The sequence below is a fragment of the Ochotona princeps genome, chromosome 15 (assembly GCF_030435755.1).
Source record: "Ochotona princeps isolate mOchPri1 chromosome 15, mOchPri1.hap1, whole genome shotgun sequence".
NCBI classification, from domain to species: Eukaryota; Metazoa; Chordata; class Mammalia; order Lagomorpha; family Ochotonidae; genus Ochotona; species Ochotona princeps.
Window position 1 is genome coordinate 47,748,416 of NC_080846.1, and position 20,795 is coordinate 47,769,210.

At 47.9% G+C, this 20,795-nt stretch overlaps 2 non-coding genes across 2 annotated transcripts; both read left to right on the plus strand.

The window, feature by feature from the left end:
- The first annotated feature begins 18,415 nt into the window (after positions 1-18,415).
- On the plus strand, positions 18,416-18,487 carry TRNAD-GUC (transfer RNA aspartic acid (anticodon GUC)). The gene has a single exon. It is a non-coding gene; the product is annotated as a tRNA-Asp (tRNA).
- Positions 18,488-19,111: 624 nt separating this feature from the next.
- On the plus strand, positions 19,112-19,183 carry TRNAW-CCA (transfer RNA tryptophan (anticodon CCA)). The gene has a single exon. It is a non-coding gene; the product is annotated as a tRNA-Trp (tRNA).
- The last annotated feature ends 1,612 nt before the right edge of the window (positions 19,184-20,795 follow it).

The following is a 20,795-nucleotide window of genomic DNA, read 5'->3' on the forward strand; positions in this document are numbered from 1 at the left end:
TTCCAACATAGGAGGGACAAGAAGCGGTTCTCAGGAGAAGCATAGTAACCTCCTGTGCAGGTTAGACCTGCTTCAGATACCAGAATCCCACACGGTCACAGGCTTGAGACCTGGCTGTTCTGCTGCGGCCTAGCTTCCTGCTAAGGCACCTGGAAAAGCTGGAGGAGATGACCCAAGTGCTTGGGTCCCTGCACTCCCCGGGAGACCCTGGCTCCTGGCTGCTGGCTTCAGGCAGCAGGCCACTGCCACCATTTGGGGAGTGAACCAGCAGATGAAAATCTCTATCCCCTCTCTTGTAATTCTGCCTTTCAAATCCTTAAAAAAAAAAAAAAAAAAAAAAAAAATGGGAAGGGTCCTGGGATGACAGCTGAGTATCAGATACAAAGGACAATCAATCCGAATCAGAGCAGTGTGACACAAGGCAGACACAGCAAAGAAGCCATCTGCAAGATAATTTTGGCCTAGACTGCCTTTTTAACCAGAGGACAGGCAGTCCTCTGGAGTCTGACCTAGACAGCATCTGTGCATGGCCTGCCTGAACGGTGTTGCCAGTGAAGTTTCTGCTCTGTTCACTGGAAGGTACAGTTTAAAACAGACTTTTCAGTCTCCACACCCTGATGTCACTCCCATGAGTTATGTTAACTTATGTGGCAAAAGGCGTTCCACAGATGTAATTAGGATGACTAGTTACCTGAGTCACCTCAGTATCTTGGTTGTGATTAACCTACAGAGATAACCCAGGCACATGTGATCTAATCACCTGAGTCCTTAAACACAGAACATTTTCTCCGGCTGGGGGTAGAAGCAGCAGCTGGGGAAAGCAGTAGAAAACTAACACACGTTCATGGACTGCTGTCTAGACAGAGGCAATTCATGTCACCTCTACTGTGGTTTGGATATGTGCTTGGATGCTGAATGTCCCCCAAAAGTTAGGTACCCAGGATAGTGCTACTGAATGGAAATGAAACCTGTAGGAGACAGCCTAGCAGGAGGTCCTAGGTCGTCCGGGGTGACCTAGAAGACACTTACAGAAACTGTTACATAAACCTAGGTTTGAGCGCCAGCATCACAGCACAGTGGATGAAGCCATGGCATACTACACCAGCATCCCATCGCAGAGTACATACTCAAGTCCCAGCCGCTCCACTTCCCATCCATCTTCCGACAAATGTGCCCAGAACGGCAATGGAAGCTTCACAAGTACTAGGACCCTGCTATCCTTGTGAAACAACCGGATGGGGTTTCCGGTTCCTGGTTTTAGCCTGGTCCAGGATAAGCTGTTGTAGTCATTTAGAGAATGAACCAGAATACGGAAAATTTTTCTCCCTTTGGGTGTTCTACCATTTAAGTAAATAAGTCTGTTTTTAAAATGTCTGTTTTGGGGTCCTGACTCACCACGCACACCTCTGCCTTGGGCCTCTCAACAGTTAGAGTCTGTGCCATGCTGGTCAGACGCTGAGCCTCTGCAACAGTGAGCTAAACAAACCTCTCCCCTTTACAAGAGAGCTGCTTTAGTATTTTGTTACATTAAAAAAAAAAAAAACTTATACAACACTAGATAAATATGCTGAGCTTGGAAGCAGCAGGAAAACACCCCTGCCCCCTGCCTACACATTTCCACAGACGCCCATTCCCTGACCCACACTGCAGCACTGCACAGGTCCCAGCTGCAGTACAGCCTGCATTTATTGCAATACACTCTAAACCCTAAACCCTGACTTCCCAAAAGGAGCTTTTTCAGTCTCTCGGGAAGGCTGAAGTTATACCTTGACCCAGAAAGTTCTTCCCTTGTCTGTTGAAAGCCTGCCCCACTGCATATGTTTGCTACATAGTTGTCAAAAATAGACAAGATATGATTTAAGAACATGTGTAGGCAGAAAAATCATAAATCAAAGCAAAGAATAACATCAAAGAAGGATAGTGGTTGTCTCTTGAGGAGAATGGAACTGAAACAAAGCACACAGGAGATTCTCAAGTTTCTGGCAATGCTGCCCTTATTTGCCCAGGGTCCAGGTACACAAGTGATCATTCTACTACTATTCCTTTAAAAAAATTATATATTTTTATTGAAAACGCAGATCAGAATTACAAAGATAAGGAAAAACACAAAGATCTTCCATCTGTTGGTTCACTCCCCAAGTGCCACAATGGCTACAGCTGAGCTGAGCTGAAACTAAGAGCCTCCTCCAGGTCTCCCACACAGGGACAGGGTCCCAAGGCTTTAGGCCGTCCTCGACTGCTTTCCCAGGCCATAAGCAGGGAGCTGGATGGGAAGTGGAGAAGCCAGGATACAAACCAGAGCCCATACGCCCTGCTGGCACTTCATAAGAGGAGGACTAGACAATTCACCCATTGCACAGGGCCATCATTCTTCCACTATCCTTTAAATCAATAAATGTGATACATTCATTAACAAATTGAAGAATAAAATTCACAATTATGTCAACAGATGAAGAGAAAGCATTTGATAAAATACACCATTCCTTCATGAAAAAACCTAAGCAAATTGGATACAGAAAGATCATTCCTCAACACAATCAAGGCAATATATGACAAACTCACAGCTAGCATCACATGGAAATCTAAAAATATTGAATGAATGAAAGAATTACATGGACATCTTGTGACATGAATGTCGGTTTTAGTCCTTGTTTATACTCTTCTGGAATTTTGCAAATATTCCTGCTTTTCACTTGTTGAATATTATGGTTATTGGTGAATTAAAAGAGGATTAAAATTATGCTTTGGAGGGATCAGTATGATGACATAGCATGCCTGAGGTGCCAGCACCCCAGACAGGCACCAGTTCTATTCCCACTTGCTCCACTTCTAATCCAGCTCCCTGCTAATGTACTTGGAAAAGCAGTGGAGGATGGAACAAAGCCTGAACCTCTGCACCACGTGGGAGAGCTAACAGAACCTCCTGGCTCCCATCATCACACTGGCCCAGCTCTGGGCATTGCAGTCACTTGGGGAGTGAGGAATGAACTAGTGAATAGAACATTCTCTCTCTCTCTTTCTTTTTTTTTTTTTTAAGATTTATTTATTTTTAATACAAAGTCAGATATACAGAGAGGAGGAGAGACAGAGAGGAAGATCTTCCGTCCGATGATTCACTCCCCAAGTAGGCGCCACAGCTGGTGCTGCTCCAATCCGAAGCCGGGAACCAGGAACCTCTTCCAGATCTCGCACGTGGGTGCAGGGTCCCAGTGCTCTGGGCCGTCCTCAACTGCTCTCCCAGGACACAAGCAGGGAGCTGGATGGGAAGTGGAGCTGCCGGGATGCGAACCGGCGCCCATATGGAATGCCGGCAATTTCAAAGTGAGGACTTTAGTCACTAGGCCACGCCGCCAGGCCCTCTCTCTTTCTTTCTAACTAATTCTCACTTCTAATTAAAAATAAATAAGTATTTTTTGAAATTATGTCTTTGCAAAATTTAAGGAAAACAATAGGAAGGAAGTATATTGGAGAAGGAGGGAAATATGGTTATCTTAAAACTGACCCCAGGCCCGGCACAGTAGCCCAGTGGCTAAAGTCTTCTCCTTGAACGCGCCGGGATCCCATATGGGCGCCGGTTCCCATCCAGCTCCACTTTCCGTCCAGTTCCCTGCTTGTGGCCTGGGAAAGCAGTCGAGCACGGCCCAAGGCCTTGGGACCTTGCACCTGCGTGGGAGACCTGGAAGAAGGTCCTGGCTCCTGACTTTGGATCAGCTCAGCTCTGGCTGTTGTGGCTACTTGGGGAGTAAACCAGCAGATGGAAGATCTTTCTGTCTCTCCTCCTCCTTATAAAATCTATCTTTCCAATAAAAATAAATTAAGAAGGGCCCGGTGGCATGGCCTAGGGGCTAAAGTCCTCGCCTGGAAAGCCCCGGGATCCCATATGGGCACCGGTTCGCATCCTGGCAGCTCCACTTCCCATCCAGCTCCCTGCTTGTGGCCTGGGAAAGCAGTCGAGGACGGCCCAATGCATTGGGACCCTGCACCTCTGCGTGGGAGACCTGGAAGAGGTTCCAGGTTCCCAGCTTCGGATCGGCGCACACTGGCCAGTGCGGCTCACTTGGGGAGTGAATCATCAGACGGAGGATATTCCTTCTCTGTCTCTCCTCTTCTCTGTATATCTGACTGTAATAAAATAAGTAAATCTTTAAAAAAAATAATAAATAAATAAAATTTTAAAAATTTTATCTAAGTTGCGGAAAAACATTTGAACACTAAATGTGATCTTTTTGTTGTCTGTGCACTGGTTTTGGACTGTCTTAGTGCCATTTTTAATGCTTTCGTTGAAAAATTTTTAAAGCAGAGTCATGGTGGGCCTGGCACAGTAGCCTAGCAGCTAAATTCCTTGCCTTTAACACTGGGATTCCATATGCACGCCGATTCTAGTCCCAGAAGCCCTGCTTCCATCCAGCTCCCTGCTTGTGGCCTGGGAAAGCGGTCAGGAACAGCCCAAAGCCTTGGGACCCTGCACCCGCGTGGGAGACCTAGAGGAGGCTCCAGGCTCCTGGCATCAGATCGGCTCAGTTCTGGACCGAAGATCTTCCTCTCTGTTTTTCCTCCTCTACATATATATCTGACTTTCCAACAAATAAATAAATCAGAACTGAACTGAACCTAAGAAATGCATGAAACCCTTGGGGTGCATGCATCCCACATCAGAGTGCTCCTGACTCCAGCATCCTGCTCATGTGCTCCTGGCAGTAGCAGGTACTTGTCTCAAGCACTTGGGTCCCTGCCACTCACACGGGAGGCCTGTGTTGAGTTTCAGGCTCCTGGCTTCAACCCGGCCTTGCCCTACCTAGTGAAATCATCTGGGGAGTGAGTTAATTAAAGGTCTCTCTCCCTTCAAACGTCTCAACAATGGGATAAAAGAAAATTCATTAGAATATACATCTCGTAAGATAGTACTTCTGAAAAACTAGAGTTCTGTGGGAGAAAGATGAAATGTTAAGTAAGCAATACTATATTTGATTCAAGCCTCAATTCCTACACCAAAATAAATTTCCAGATAGATCAAGTTTGATAGATACACAGCTGAAATCCTGAAAATATAAAAATATACGGGAGGATTATTTCGTACCAATCTCGGAGCTTAGAAAATACACACAGGGCCTGGCGGCGTGGCCTACCGGCTGGAGTTCTCACCTTGAAAGCCCTGGGATCCCATTTGGGCCCCGGTTCTAGTCCCGGCGGCTCCACTTCCCATCCAGCTCCCTGCTTGTGGCCTGGGAAAGCAGTTGAGGACGGCCCAAAGCTTTGGGACCCTGCACCTGTGTGGGAGACCCAGAAGAGGTTCCTGGTTCCCGGCTTCGGGTAGGCGCAGCACCGGCCGTGGCGCTCACTTGGGGAGTGAATCATCGGACGGAAGATCTTCCTCTCTGTCTCTCCTCCTCTCTGTATATCTGACTTTGTAATAAAATAAGTCTTTAAAAAAAAAAAAGAAAATACACACAAAATATAGGCACTATAAAAGGAAAGGAGTATTTATATATAGTTTTAGAATTCTGCTTAGTAACAGTACCATAAACAAGTTCAAAAGACATAAACTGGGAACAGCTATTTGCATGTCCACAGATTAATAAGAAAAAGACCGATAACTCACTCAAAAATGGGCAAAGGATATTAATTTAATTCTCAGGAAAAAAAAATTCTAAATGGCTTTCACGCAGATTTGAAAATATGCTCAACCCTCTCCATTATAAGGGAAATGCAAATTAAGACTACCAGATTGGCGCGTATACAACTTTTGCTATCACCATGTGGATGAAGGTTAGGGAAACAGATGTTCTCACATATTGCTGGGGGGAATCCAAACTGGCTCAGTCCCCACGGAGAACAACATGACAACATCAAGCACAATCCAAAAATGTGTGTTTTGGCAGGCACCAGGAGTTGTGTACCCCAAAACCATTCCTCTCTCCTCCTTGTTAACAGAATCCAGTTGCTCAGGTGGCAATGTGCCAACCGCAAGCCATAAATGTGTGTGGAATGATCCGTTCACATGCCTCAAGTGCTCACTGTGTGTGGTGTCACTCTTACAATCTCTCCTGTGCAGCAGAGAAGGAGACTCAACAACCCCCTGCCTCCACGACAATCCTGTCCCTGCTGGCACAGTGTAATAACACCAGTGATATTATGATATCCAGTTCAAGTCATACATGAATTTTCATTCAAATTGGATTATTTTTAACAATAAATGGGATAGGGCCAGCACCTTGGCTCAACTGACTAATCCTCCCTCTCCAAGAGCAGGTATCCCATATGGGCACTGATTCGCATCCCAGTTGCTCCATTTCCCATCCAGCTCCCAGCTAATGGGCTGGGAAGGCAACAGAGGACGGCCTGTGGCCTTGGGTTCCTGCCACCACATGGGAGACCCAGAGAAGCTCATGGCCCCAGCTTTCAGTTTCAGAACAGGCCAGGTCTGGCCATAGCAGCCATCTGGGGAGCGAGCCAGCAGATGAAAGACCGTTCAGCATGGCTCTCTAACTCTTAGCAAAAATTTTAAGAAGAGCCCCATATGATGGCTCAGTTGGCTAATCCTCCTCTAGCAGGTGTCAAGATTCCATATGAGCACTGGTTTGTGTCCTGGCTGTTCCACTTCCCATCCAGCTCCCTGCTTATGCCTGGAAAAGCAGCAGAGGACGGGCCAAAGTCTTGGGACCCTGCACCCTCACGTGAGACCTGGAAGAAGCTCCTGGTTCCTGGCTTCAGGTTAGCTCAGCTCCAGTCTTTGTAGCCTTTTGGGGAGTAAACCAGTAGATGGAAGATTTTTCTTTGAGTCTTTCCTTATCTCTGTAAATGTGCCTTTCCAATAAAATTGTTTAAATCTTTAAAAAAGGAAAAGAAAAAGAATGGCAATGCCAATCCTACCTCAGCTGCTGTTCTACACAACGCCCGTCCATCCTAAAATGTCCTCACTAGGAAACTAGCAGAAAAGCAAGACTCAAACCAGCCCAGGTACTAGATTCATGTGAAAGCTGCCTCTCCCCTCGTGTTCCAGGGTTGCCGGCAGCAGTTATCTGGAACATGAGGGGCTAGTCATGACAAAGAAAAGTCAGGTTGCTGATCATACAGGAAATGCAGGCTCAGAGGGAAGAGAGGACTCAGAGCTGATCTTCACCAGGGCTGACAGCACTGGGAGCATCCTGAGGGATGGGAGACACACTTTCCTGTAATTGCTGTATTTCATTTGAAATGCATGAGTCACCTATACAAAAAAAAAAAAAAAAAAAAAAAACCAGCAAGTCCTCAGATCCTAGCAATCAAGCATTTAAGCCAACATGCCTCTATATGCTGGCCTTCTTTCCTTCTTTTTAGTAGAAATATGGTGTTTAATAAGAAAGAAAAGAACAGAAAAACACAACAGTAGTGCAGAACATTGAGGCATGGGTTCGAGTCCCCGCTGCCCAGCCAGCTTTCTGCAGCCAAGGACAAGTTCCAGCGCTGGGCCCTTGCCCTTGGGGTGGGAGACCCAGGAGTCACTGGCTCCTGGCTGGCCCAGCCCCAGCCTTTGTGGCCATTTGGGGAGCGAGGCAACAAATGCAAGCTCTCTCTGGGTCTCTTCCCCTCTCTCTATCACTCTACCTTTTAAATAACTAAGATTAAAGCTTAAAAGAAAATCACACACTTAGATGAAAAAATGCAATAGAGGGCCCGGCGGCGTGGCCTAGCAGCTAAAGTCCTCGCCTTGAAAGCCCCGGGATCCCATATGGGCGCCGGTTCTAATCCCGGCAGCTCCACTTCCCATCCAGCTCCCTGCTTGTGGCCTGGGAAAGCAGTCGAGGACGGCCCAAAGCTTTGGGACCCTGTACCTGTGTGGGAGACCCGGAAGAGGTTCCAGGTTCCCGGCATCGGATCGGCGCGCATCGGCCAGTTGCGGCTCACTTGGGGAGTGAATCATCGGACGGAAGATCTTCCTCTCTGTCTCTCCTCCTCTCTGTATATCTGGCTGTAATAAAATGAACAAATCTTTAAAAAAAAAAAAAAAGAAAGAAAGAAAAAAAAAAGAAAAAATGCAATAGAAAGAAGCATGGTATAGGCAAAGAGGGCTTTGACACACCACACCACACCGGTTCTTTTAAGTCAGGTTAAAGTCTGGGTATCCAGATGCCTTTCGGCTGATCTATATATAATTAATCCAAAGGACCTATTTATGTTGTGCTTGTAAGACAAAACTCAATTTTCTTACTTTACCAGAACCCAGATATATGACCAAATGCTTTGAGAATTGACTATCAATTATTTTTTAAATGCTTGCAGCTCAGATGCTGACTTTAATTAAAAAAAAAAAAAAGTATCCATACGTATAAGTCCCGATTAAATTTCTAAGACTAAGCCTTCCGGGCTGGTTGGTGTGTACTTTTTTTCCCTGCAAGATTCCAGACATTCAGGTCCGCAGCCATCACTACGTGGGGGACAAGCGCGGCCTGAAAATGGCTGTGATCTTTGTTGGTTTTGTCTTGTTGTGCCTCATTCAGACACCAGAGGGCGCAAGGAAAGCCAGCTCTTGTTTTTCTTCAAATCTCGATTCAAAGTCGGGGCGGAGAACAGAACAGCAGGAACACAGGACCCTGGAAACAAAGGGACGAGGAAGGACAGCAGCGCGCCCCGTTGGGTAGGGCTGACTGCGTTCTCATCTTCTGGTGCCCCACTCCCTTAAAGCACGAGAAACAAGTTACGCTGCAAAACAATGCAATCTTTAGCAGACAAGAGAAAAACAGAATAGAATGAAATCGTCAGCGTGGGTTCCAAAAGACCATTGCAAAGTATTCTATTTGCTTTGCCTATTATTTGTGACCAAACCAAAAAGGTTTGATTGTTTGCTTTTCTGAGTTTAGGGATACTGTATGCACTTCACAGATGTTTTAGAAAACGTAGGAGTTTGAAAAAGAAAGGTTACAGGTTAAAAAAAAAAAAAAACTTCTAACTCAGCTATAACTGTTTTTAATAGTTATTCTGGTTTTCTCCTGCCCGTTTTAGCACTTATAAATGCATTTTGAAAAATTGGATCCTGCAAGCTGTTCTTTTTTATACTCAGTAACTAGACCAGTTTCGTTTTTTAATGATAAAGTCTGAATCGTAAAAAATCTGGCTAATCCTACCATGAGTTATTCACAAGCAGGAGAATAACAAATGTTAACAATGCTACAGGTGTGTTTTTTTTTTCTCCAAGATGACAGCTACTTGAGCATCAAACCCAAGACACACATTTGAAGCTAGAATTTTTCTACGGTTAGGCATTTCAGAGAGGAATCAGGAGTACAAACTCTTCCTTCCCGCCCCTAGCAAGCTTGAGGACTGACCCCAAAGGGCCAAGGGACAGTGTGGCCCTCCGAAACCCCCATGGAGCACAGAGCTCAGCACAGCCACAAGCACACCACCCATTCCCCGTCCTCTGTCACTGACCTTGAGGCTTGGGGCCCATGACTGGCAGGCAGGTTATTCCTGTGAGAGGAGTTAGCCTGGGTAGTAGGCAGTTAGGGTATTCTGGGCCCCCAAGTCATTTTTTTCTCAAACATAAAATCCCCCACCATGTCCTAGGTTCACCAGAACAAGTCTCTTCCAAGGGACAAGGGTGACATTAGCATATCAATTCCCCACCTGAAGCATCTCTGGCCATTGTGTGGGAGGGCCTCAGGCTGATCTCCTTATCATTGAAAACTGTGTCACATAATACAATGTAATTAATGAATTAATAATAAAAAAAATTTTCAGCCAGTCGATAGTTAAAGAGAGGAATTCATACACAGTAATAGATTTTCTTGGCCAAATTATGGTGTTTTGAACAAAGTAATGCACTAATTATAAAGTTCTGAAAATGTATGACTATCCCATATGTTAAATGAAAGCCAGATTATTTTAGATGCATGACCACAGAATCATGCTACATGTTATTTATCAATTGAAATATAAAAAATTTCCAGACTCAATATACTTTCCTGTTTCAACCATGAAAGAGGCATGATATGTAAGAATTACTTGCTTATGGGCCCGGCGGCATGGCCTAGCGGCTAAGGTCCTCACCTTGAACGCACAGGGATCCCATATGGGCGCCAGTTCTAATCCCAGCAGCTCCACTTCCCATCCAGCTCCCTGCTTGTGACCTGGGAAAACATTCGAGGACGGCCCAAGGCTTTGAGACACTGCACCTACGTGGGAGACCTGGAAGAGGTTCCTGGTTCCTGGCTTTGGATCGGCGCAGAACCAGCCGTTGCGGCTCACTTGGGGAGTGAATCATTGGACGGAAGATCTTCCTCTCTGTCTCTCCTCCTCTCTGTATATCTGACTTTGTAATAAAAAATAAATATATCTTTAAAAAAAATTGTACAAATTTGTAGACTGACCATGTTGAATTCTTCCTGTTTATAAATAAAACCACATTTTGAGCGGAAAAAAAAAAAAGTACTCCTGTTCCCAAGGCCAGGAATGTCCAATGCCTGACACCTGTCTGGTCCTTTGTCCCAAAGCCAAATACCAGGGGAACCAGGAATTTCCTTTGTCCTTGGGGAGCCCCTTTGCAGTAAACCTTTAAAAGGTGCGTTCCCCACCATTAATACGGTCTTCTTTTTCACTTGTCCGCCAGCCACGATGCCAGAGGATCTCAGAGCCCCCTCCCATCACTAGGACGGGAGTCTCCTTTCTCAACTTTTTCTAATAAATCTTGCTTTAAAACTAAACTGTGTCCGCATGAAAATTCTTTCCTGCGAGACAAGAATTGAGGTTGCTGCCATACTTGGGGTCAAAAACCCTACAACACTCCTAGGAGCAGCAGCTCAGGCCAGCCCAGTGCGATAACCCTAAGAAGGTGATGTCCCAGAGGCCTCTGTGAAGACGGAATCACTGCACCTGCTCATCTCCTAGCATGACAGCCAGAGATGAAGGCAGGGAAGATGGTGTCCTCAGTAGTAAGTATTTGATTAAGTTTCTGGAGCTCTCCAGCGCTCGGCTTCCTGATCTGTTTAATGGAGGGGTCGAGAAGAACTCGGAGGGAGATCCTCCACCTCTGGGATGTTTAATCATCTTTAACTAGGTGCTGTGATGAAAAAGACGGGCAGGTCCTTCATCCCCATCTTTTTCTCCCCCCCAAGCGCTGAGCCCTCCTATTAGTGTTTTGCTGTTGTTTAAGTGCTGGGAAACTTTGCTGCCTTTGCTTTCGAAGCTCTTCGTCGTCTTTTTGGGAGGCCTCGTTGCAAAGTAGGCCTCTGGGAATGCTGTTGTGTCATAGCACAAGGGCATGGGCTTGAGTGCTGCTAGTCCAGCTCCCTGTTAATGTGCGTGGGAAAGTGAAGGAAGACAGACCGAGTCCTCGGGCTCCTGAACCCAGCTGGGAGACCGGAAGGGAGCTCCTGCCCCTTGCCTCCTGGCTTAGGTCTGGCCCAGCCCCAGCCAAGGGGGCCGTGTGGGGAGTGAACCAGAAGATGGGAGACCTTTCTCTCTCTGTGTGGCTCTTTCAAATAAAGTAGGTCTTTGAGCACCCTGGTCTTTCCTTCTCTGTAATCCCACAATACTTTGCACACACTCCCATCTCTTCCTGCCTGTATAACCTTAACTATCCTATGCCTCGGTTTTCTCGTTGTAAGAGAGAACTACTGTTCCAGAGTCGTAAGCTGGTAATCATGTGTAGAGGTTTGCAGGTTTGCTGTGTGATGCCTTTAAGAGCCCACTACACAGTACCTCCCAGTAATGTGAGCCACGCATGCCCCCACCGCTCAACAGCTGCTGCAACTACCCAGTTGAAGGATCAACATTTTCCCCTGAAATTTAGGTTTCCTTAAGGCAAAAAATGGGTCTTACTCTTGTTTGTTTGTCCCCAAGTGCCTGGCTCCATGCCTGGCAGCATGGCCTAGCAGCGAAAGTCCTCGCCTTGAACGCCCCGGGATCCCATATGAGCACCAGTTCTAATCCCGGCTGCTCCACTTCCCATCCAGCTCCCTGCTTGTGGCTTGGGAAAGCAGTCGAGGACGGCCCAATGCATTGGGACCCTGCACCCGCGTGGGAGACCTGGAAGAGGTTCCTGGTTCCCGGCTTCGGATCGGCACAGCACCGGCCGTTGCGGCTCACTTGGGGAGTGAATCATTGGACGGAAGATCTTCCTCTCTGTCTCTCTTCCTCTCTGTATATCTGACTTTGTAATAAAAATAAATCTTTTAAAAAAAATCGATAAAGGTTTATTTAAACAAGAGAGTGAAGGAAAATGTTTTTCGAACAAGAGGAGAACAGAATTCTTTCTACTCTAAGTTTTAACTTTATTGCTTAAACAAATCAAGCTGGAAAATAATAGAGTACAAGTACAGGCAGCCACAGCCGTCCTGCCATTAGTAATCTAACCCTGTACCTCTCCCAGCCTGCCCCCCACACCTAACCCGAACACGCAGTCTTTCATTTTAACTCTTGCATTTTATAGACAGCTGGTTTACACCACTGTCAGGGAAGTTTAAGGTCTAATCGATGTAAATACTTCTTCAATTACAAAAGAAAAAGAAATGGAAGGAGACAGGTTAGCTAATTCTTGTTTATGTTGAAAGGTTGAATGAGAAAGTGAAAATGATAGAGAAAAAAATGAAAGAAACAAAAGAAAGAAAAATAACAGGTTTATTTAAAACCTTTTCATGGCCTCCCATTACTCATAGGATAAAATGGAAAGTTCTTCTTGGAGATTAGAAAGATAGGACATGGCTGGGCTGATCCAAAGACGGGAACCAGGAACCTCTTCCGGGTCTCCCATGTGGGTGCAGGGTCCCAAAGCTTTGGGCCGTCCTCCACTGCTTTCCCAGGCCACAAGCAGGGAGCTGGATGGGAAGTGGAGCTGCCAGGATTAGAACCGGCACCCATGTGGGATCCCGGGGCGTTCAAGGCAAGGTCTTTAGCCACTAGGCCACAGCGCTGGGCTCAGGACATAGCTAGGGAACAAGTATTTGTAAATTGGTCTAATAACAAGTATGGTCATCAGAATATAGGGAGAAAATCCAAAACTCAGCAATTAAAAAAAAAACTCAAAACAACTAAAAGCAGGCAGGAGTTGTGTGGGTTATGCCACCACTTGACACCACCTGAGTCACTCGCCTCGCCTATCAGAGTACCAGGGCACGTCCAGCATGATCCATCCCCAGGCCGCCTTCCTGGGAAAGCAGTGGCCGATGCTCCAAGTCCCTGGGCCCCTGCCACTCACGTGGGAGACCCGGATGCAGTTCCTGACTTTTGGCTTTGTTCATGAGCATTTAGGAAGTGAATCAACAGATGGAAGAGCTCTCTCTCTCCTCTCCCCTCCTCCTCTTTCCTCTTCTCTCCTCTTCCTTTCTCCTCTCTCCCCTGCCCCAAAACTCAGCCTTTCAAATAAAAAACTTGGAAAAAATGTTAATTGACTAAAGGATTTGTATGTTTAAATAAATCCACAAAAAGATACTTACTAATATTTATCATTAGAAATATGAAAACCAAATTGAGGAACTTTCTTCGGGGAAGGGGGTTGATTTGCTTCTTTGGTTGGTTTATTGCTACCAGTTAAGATGGCAGCCTCCCAAACCAGAGCACCCGGGTTTGGTTTCAGGCTTAACATTCCAGCTTCCTGCCACTGCAGATCCTGGGAAGCAGAAGAGATGATCCAAGCAGTGTGAAGCAGCTTGGCCCCTGCCCTCTGTGTGGAAGGCCTGGATAGAGTTTCTGGCTCCTGGCTTCATTGAGCTTCACTCCCCAAATGCCTCCAAGTGCCAAGGCTGGGCCAAATCAAAGCCAGGGGTCCAGAGCTCCATCAAGATCTTGCCCCGTGCTGGCAGTGACCCAAGCATATGAGCCATCATCTGCTGCCTCTCAGGGTGCACACTCACAGGAATCTGGATAGGGAGCAGAGACAGGACCCAATGCCAGGTATTCCTATGTGGTTGCCCCATGCAGTGGCTTAACCTGCTACGCCACAACACCTGCTCCAACAAATAATGAAAAATAAAAAAGTGAGCTCTCACTACATACCTATTACAATGACTCAGATAAAAAAAAAAGTCTTACAATACCAAGTACTAGCAAAGATGTACTACAGAAGAACTCTCACGAATTTCTAGTGAGATAACGAAATGTTACAGCCATTTGATAGAACGGTACGACAACTCTTACAAAAGATAATAAGTATGTACCAAAAGACCTAGGTATTAAGCAAAAAAAAACCTCAATATGTGTCTACACAAACACCTGTACAATAAAATTTATAACAGTAAGAAAACAAACAAAAGAAAAAACAGCGCACAGGGACAGGCATTTGGTACATGATTAAGAAGCACCCCTTAAAGGAGTGCTTGAGTTGGACCCTCCACTGCCAATTCCGGCTTCCTGCCCCTGTGCACTCAGGGAGGCAGCAGCCAGTGGCTACAGGGCTTGGGTCCCCACTTATGGAACATCTAGATGATTCCCAGCCACAGCAATTTGGGCGGTGTTCAGGGACGGACGGGAACTCACTGTCACTCCCTCTCTCTAACTCCCTCTCCCTCCCTCCTTACCTCCCTCCCTCCCCCCTCTTTTTCTCCATCTCACTCTCCCCACACCCCTTTCCCCCTTACTCTGGCCCTCACTCTCCGACTTTGTGCCTGTCAAATAGAAATAAGTGAATAAAAAGTAATTGGGGGGCCTGGGGCAATGGCTCAATGGCTAAATTCTCAGCTTGCAGTGCTAGCATCCCTTATGGATGCCAGTTCATGTTCCAGTTGTCCCACTTCCCATCTAGCTCCCTGCTTGTAGCCTAGGAAAGCAGTGGAGGACGAACCAAATCCTTGAGACCCTGCACCCACATGGGCTGTTGTGGCCACTTGGGGAATGAACCATCAGATGGAAGATCTCTCTCTGTATCTCCTCCCTGTAAATCTGCATTTCCAATAAAAATAAATGAATCTTTAAAAAATATAAATAAGAAGTGATTTTGAAAAGATTATCCTTCTTAAACAAAAACTAGACACCACCCAAATGTCCATCAGCCTGTGAATGGTAAATGAATAAGCATTCACAAAGTAAAAAACATTTAAAAAAAAATCTATTCAGACAATGGAAAGCTAAGCAGAATTTAAGGAGATGCACAAAACCCCATGAAGGAATCTCCAAACCATGCTAGATAACAGAGGTTATGCTTAAATGGCTCAATTCTGTGTGATTCCATTAAGATGACATTCTGGAAATGAAAACCAGATCTGTATTACTGGGGGCTACAAACAGGAGACTGAGGTCAGCAGCCTAGGAAATCATGACAGAAGGAATAGGGTGATACATTCTACTTATAGACAGTAGTGAATTTTGTGTATAAATTATAAATCAATAAGTCCTTTAAGATAATACATATTTAGGTAATTACACAGTGTTGGATGGATATACAAACAGAAACAAGGAGCCCAAAAAAGGGCCCAGTGTGGTAGCCTACTGGCTAAAGTGCTTGCCTTACATGCACCAGAGTCCCTATGGGAGCTGGTACTTGTCCCACTTCCCATCCAGCTCCCTGCTTGTGGCCTGGGAAAGCAGGCGAGGACGGCCCAAAGCCTTGGGACCCTGCACCCGCGTAGGAGACCTGGCAGAAGTTCTGGGCTCCTGGCTTTGGATAGGCTCAGCTCCGGCCCACTGTGGCCACTTGGGAAGTGAATCAGCAGATGGAAGATCTTTCTCTCTGTATCTCTCCTTCTCTCTGTGTAAATTTGACTTTCCAATAAATATAAATAAATCTTTATATTTAAAAAGCTACCAAAAAAGTTCTTAAGGCAACTGGGGAGACCTTGACCTATGATTGTAATTTTACAGTTGTGTGGCATGTAACAAGTCTTGAGATCAGGCGCTGCGTTCAACACTGCCTCTCCTACACTCAGTGCTGTGATTGGCTCCCGCGTTCAGCCACTGCATCCAACTGATTCTTGTGTTCACCCTTCACCGCCACAGGACTGAAACGCTGGCCATCTCCGCTATGCCCAGCAGCACCCGACGCACAGTGACCACCCCGCACGCTCCCAGGCAGCGCCCCCACAGCGCAGTGCCCGCGCCTCGACGCGAACGGGACACACCTACACTGTGCCTCGCTCTCCTCCACTCGTGATGGCAACCCCATGCCGCCAGGTGCTCCCATCAAAAACTTCAGTAGCATCTTTGATTCTTCTTTGTTTATCTAACACTTCACGTGTACTTCATCCAGAAATTTTGCTAGCCCCTCTCCGATTCTCCACACTCACACTGCAGCCTGAAATCGTCGTCGGTCTCCTGGGCCACAACAGCAGACCTCACCGGACTCGCCTCTTGACTTCCTCCCTGCTGCCCACTCTCAGCTCAGTAGCTGAAGTCCCTTTAAGGCTGGCGGCTTGGTGCAACCATCAAGATGCCCGTTGGCATGCCTATGTCTCCTGTCCTCCACTCCCCACTGCAGCTTCCTGCTCCTCCATACCTCCAGAGGCAACAGGAAACCGCTCAGGCAGCTGGATCCCTGCCAATTACAAGCGACAACCTGTGGGGCGTTCGGGGGAGTGAACCAGCAGGTGGAAGACCTCTGTCCCTCTGCCTTCCAAAGGCAACGTTATTAAGGCTTTAGGAGGATTCCAGGACCTTTAAGGAGGACTTATACGATTATATATATAGGACTATATACATATTTAAATGAGACTTATCTAGGACTCTTTAAAACATAAATAAGCCATGCCACCATTCTGTCTTCTCATTTTTCTCAGAAAAAAAAAGAGATCTCATGCTGACCCCTTAGACACAGGCCTCCCAGGCGGCTACCCACTAGCTCCCCACTTCAGCCTGCTTCCTTTCCCATAACGCCTTCCTGAGCGTTCCGCCTCACTGGCCACTCTTCCTTTCCTCTGCTATTCTGTTGCCAAAATACAAGTGCCACAGGACACGATTTATCCACTTTTTAAAAAAGATCTCTTTATTCTTATTGGAAAGGAAGATTTACAGAGGGGGAGAGACAGCCAGAGAGAAAGGGCTTCCGGCTGCTGGTTCACTCCCTGAACTGGTGCCTACCTGAGTTGCTGGCTCCACGGGCCGAGGCTTATCACACTATGCCATAGTGCCTTCCTCCAGACTTATCCACCCAAAACGCCCCCTGTATCTAAAACAATAGCCGACACCTTGTAGGTTTAACAGGTGAATGAAAACTACAGTGCCTGCCAAGTAATCCGAGGTTTGTAAATACTAATGTAAGTACAAGCGACGCGTCTGTTGACACTAGTCGGGAAGTGTCTGCCGTTGGCATTGCACGGGGAACCCTGCTCTGGGTCTAATGTCGGTCATTCCTAGTCCTTTGCTACTTCCTACTTGTTCTTATCCACTGGAAAACAGGGATTGGAAAAAACATTTGCCCTGTTGATCTCACAGGGCTGCCGAAAGGACAAATGAATGTGGGTCACTTTGTTAGCTACCACGAGCTACACAAAGTGACCGCAGCTGCGAAAAATTTGGAACTTCCAACAGCACCCACTGGCCAGTGTGTGATTTCCTCCCCAAGCCCTGGCCATGCCCTTTGTCCTGCCAGCCGCTGCTTTAGCCTTTCCTTCCTCGCACTGCTGACGGTGCGGGATGCCTCGCTCCCTTACCCTGTCGGGTTAATGGCCCTCTCCTCCGCTCCATTTTAGGAAGGTGGACGGCAGGTGCGGCGGGGCCTCTCTGCTGACTCAGGCAAGAGTCCCCTCAGCCCGGGGACGGAGCGGCCGGGATGAGGCTGGGACTGCGACCCTGGCTCTGCCGGGGCCTCGGACCACGTGGGGACAGGAGGCACAGAGAGAAGGCAGAGGTGCCCAGGGGTGCCCAGGGGGTGCCCGCCGCCCTCGGGTTCCGCCGCTGACCCCATCACCGTTACCGCGGTGCACCTTGGAGCCCACAAGAAGCAGGGCAGGTTCCGAAGCGGAACGGGGATCCGCGCCCCTGGGGCTCTGCCTCCAGCCTCTTGGTGTAGACTGAGGGGCGGAAAACACGCCTCCATCAGCCTGTTTGACATTTTCATTAAATAAACTGTGCCTTTCATCAGAGGGAAAATGCCGCCGCAGAACGGGCGATGCAGACCAACACCAGTTCCCAGGGATTCTTTAAGGCGTCTGAGTTGAAGAACTCCCAAGTTCCCGCGCGAGGCCCTCCCTCCATCCTGTCGGGGAAGGTCGCGGCCCTGGGAGCGGGCGGCCTCGGGCCAGGCGCGGCCCCGAACGCGGGAAGCCGCGGGAAGCGGCCTGCGGGGCCCTGCGACCCTCGGCCCCTCGGGCCCTCGGCGGAGCGTCGCCCCGACTCCCACCCCTCGGGGTCACCTCCGGCCCCACGACAGCCTCTGCTGAGGGAAGGACGCTGTCCTCACCATTCCCCACCACAGAAGGCGGGAGCCGCGCTTTCCGGCAGAGAACGTTCTCTGAGGCCGAGGGCGGGACGCTCCGTGCGCCCTGAAGGGACACCTGAGGAGGAGCACAGACACAGCTCCTCGTTAGTATAGTGGTTAGTATCCCCGCCTGTCACGCGGGAGACCGGGGTTCAATTCCCCGACGGGGAGGTTGTACTATCCTTTTGGGAGGCTTGCCAGGTTGTGATTTTTTCCTACGCAACATTTCCGGTCAGCTATGGCAAAGCTATATTGTCCTCTGCTTCAAGGACACAACCGCGACTTATCAAAAACGGATGACGGCAAAACTGAATGCTCACTGGGGCATGAATCCTTCCTCTCTGAGTGAACACGTTTGATCGTGCTGGGATCGTGCTGGGAGGGCCCTCGCGAGCCTGGCCCGGGCGCGGGCTTCCCGTCGCCAGCTGCGCATGCGCGGCGGCCCCTTCTCCCCGCCCCCCGGTCGCGAACCCCGCTCGCGAGGCCGGGGCGGGGCCGCGGGGGGACGGGGCGGGGCGAGGGCGGGGCCGCGGGGGGACGGGGCGGGGCGAGGGCGGGGCCGCGGCGGGGCGGGGCGGAAGCCGCCCGAGGGGAAGGAACCCCAAGGGGGACCGGCTTCCTGGCTCGGCCGGTTCGCCGCCCGACCTGGCTGGCAGGAAAGTGGGCGCTGAAAGATGGCGCCCTCCGGCTCGGGCCGGGACCGAGTGGAGGGACACAGGAGGCGACCGTGCTCCGGAAGACGTGGGCGCCATTTTATCCCAGTCCTAAGAAGCTGCGCGAGCCACAGCCCAGCAGGACCTCGTGGCGCAACGGTAGCGCGTCTGACTCCAGATCAGAAGGCTGCGTGTTCGAATCACGTCGGGGTCATAAGCTGTTTTTAAATTTTGAACCGTCCCGCCTTTGTGAACCGAAGTGAATTCCCGCCATTTTTCGAGTACGATTTTAGGGGTGAAAAAAAAAAATTAGACCCTCCTGGTCCCAGTAATCCTTGTAGTAAACCGCGGTGAAGGGAGGGACTGCTTTTCTTTTCAAGTTGTTCAGCATGCACAATGCGACAAGTGTTGTGCATTGTAAACGTCCTTCACAGAAGTATACACTATGTTAGTTGTACGGGCTTTTGCCAAAAAGTTTGTCTTCCCACTCAGTGCTGCAGGAAGCGTTTTCATGTCCTAGCCCATACCTGGTGACCAGCCCTGTAAACCAACCTGTTCCATATTAATTGATGTCTCACTGGACTGGATGAAGGTAGCAGTGGTGCCCAGAGAACTAGCGACCCCAAGCTGGGTAACACGGCCTCCAGAGCCCCTTTAAAGTTTGAAAGCGCTGGCTAAAAAGGAGTTGGGCTTCACTATATTTTCACTAGTCCTTGCAAGTGGTGACATGTCACATTGCACTTTTGACAACTCACCTCTTTAATAGCAGGGAACAAAGTATATTCATCTACGAGAGCCCCAAGCCTCTGTAGTACTGATTTATATCAAATCGGTATTCAACAAAAAATGAATGACAAGACTGTGAGAAGTATGTTTAGAAGTTTATTGGATATGTACCATAAAACTTGCTGAATTTTTTTTGGCTCAGTATTTTAATAATGTAAAACAATTTCTTAGGCCTGGCACAATAGCCTAGTGGCTAAATCCTTGCCTTGCAGTTGTCGGGATCCCATTCGTATCTGGACTGCTCCATTTCCCATTCAGCTCCCTGCTTATGGCCTGGAGAGCAGTGGAGGATGACCCCAAGGGCTTGGGGCCCTGAACCTGCATGGGGGACCCGGAAGAATCTTCTGGCTCCTGGCTTTTGATTAACTCAGTTCTGGCTGTTTTGGCTACTTGGGGAGTGAATCAGCAGATGGAAGATCTTCCTCTCTGTATCCCCTTCTCTCTGTATATTTGCCTGTCCAATTTAAAAAAATCTTCAAAAAAATTTCTTCTGGACATTTTATTTTCATTTGGTATAGTTTATTCTTCCCTCTGGTTGGATTAAGGTTAGATCATCTAAAAGAATAACAGTTTTACAAAGAAGAAATGAAAAAAGAATTAGAGCATATGCTGGGATCCGTATGGTGGGTGTGGAAGACAGGAAGGTGTGAAGAGTGTTGTTCCATTGCAGGCAGGGCCTGGCGGATGTCTCTACAACCACCTGAATGCAGCTCCGCCTCCCTTTGCATGGACACCGGACAACCCCGCTGGGATTTCTGTAATCTATTTAGGCCTTACATGGCTCTGTGGAGTTGGTCTTTACTACCAATGTGAGCTTGGAAGCTAATGTTGCCAATACATCTTGGCAAAAGGGCCTTTTACAATTCATGCTGTCTCTGTTTCTGCTGCCCCTATTGACCATCTTTGATCTTTAACTCCCTCCTTCTGTGATGCATTTCCTCCCTTAACTAATTCAAGATAAAGTTGTAGGATGACGATTGTAGTAGGAATGTATTACTGATTGATATGCACCGTTATTGAGAATGTCCTGACCACAGGGC